The sequence below is a fragment of the Stegodyphus dumicola genome, chromosome 11, assembly GCF_044657685.1.
Source record: "Stegodyphus dumicola isolate Sdum_Otavi_A_Nest chromosome 11, ASM4465768v1".
NCBI lineage: Eukaryota > Metazoa > Arthropoda > Arachnida > Araneae > Eresidae > Stegodyphus > Stegodyphus dumicola.
In genome coordinates this window covers 33278370-33279151 of record NC_140778.1, presented here as the reverse complement: position 1 = coordinate 33279151, position 782 = coordinate 33278370, and positions in this window count along the sequence as shown.

The following is a 782-nucleotide window of genomic DNA, read 5'->3' as shown; positions in this document are numbered from 1 at the left end:
CATTTATAATCCGGACATCTATCGGGATCGATTGACATATATTATGAAAGTTTTTCGAAAGAATTAAACATATTATTTGAATGAAATTATATAAATAGTACTTAACATTAGTTGGAAACTTTTTTTTTCAGTCTGTGAGCAGCAAGTTTAACAAATGACAGACAATTTTATTTTTTAGTTGATGAGGCTATAACTAGAGGCCTTTGCTTTGTTACTACTTTTCGAAAAGGAACGGAATATATATCGCATACAAAAAAAAAAAAAAAAAAAAAAAAAAATGTAACTCGTTTCTATCACTCTAAGCATATATCTAGAATTTCCCACATGCCCCATAATGTGCATAGCAACTTCCTTGAAAACGTTTTTTGGAATTTCTCCGATGCAGGATCTTAGATAATGAATGAAATATTCAAGTATATAACAGATTTGAAAAATGCTCTATTGCTCGATACATAAAATATACAAAACACATCTCATAACAAGATGATTGTGTGCTGCACTCAATGAACTCAAATAAAGATCTTTAAAGGCAAACATATTCCGCCGGTATAGTGTTTAGTCATTCTGGCTGCCGTAACGATAGACCCAAGTTCGAATCGGGGACAAATCATGATTTTAAATGTCCATCCCTTCAAAGGAGGCAATAGTTCCCTCCCTTGTAGTGGCACAAGGCTAATGGCTAGTAAATAAATCTTCTGGCCATTAAAAAATATTCGTGTGGAATAAAAAAGTTTCGTGCTGATTGGTTTAGATTTTGAATAAACTCTATGGAATTCTAACCA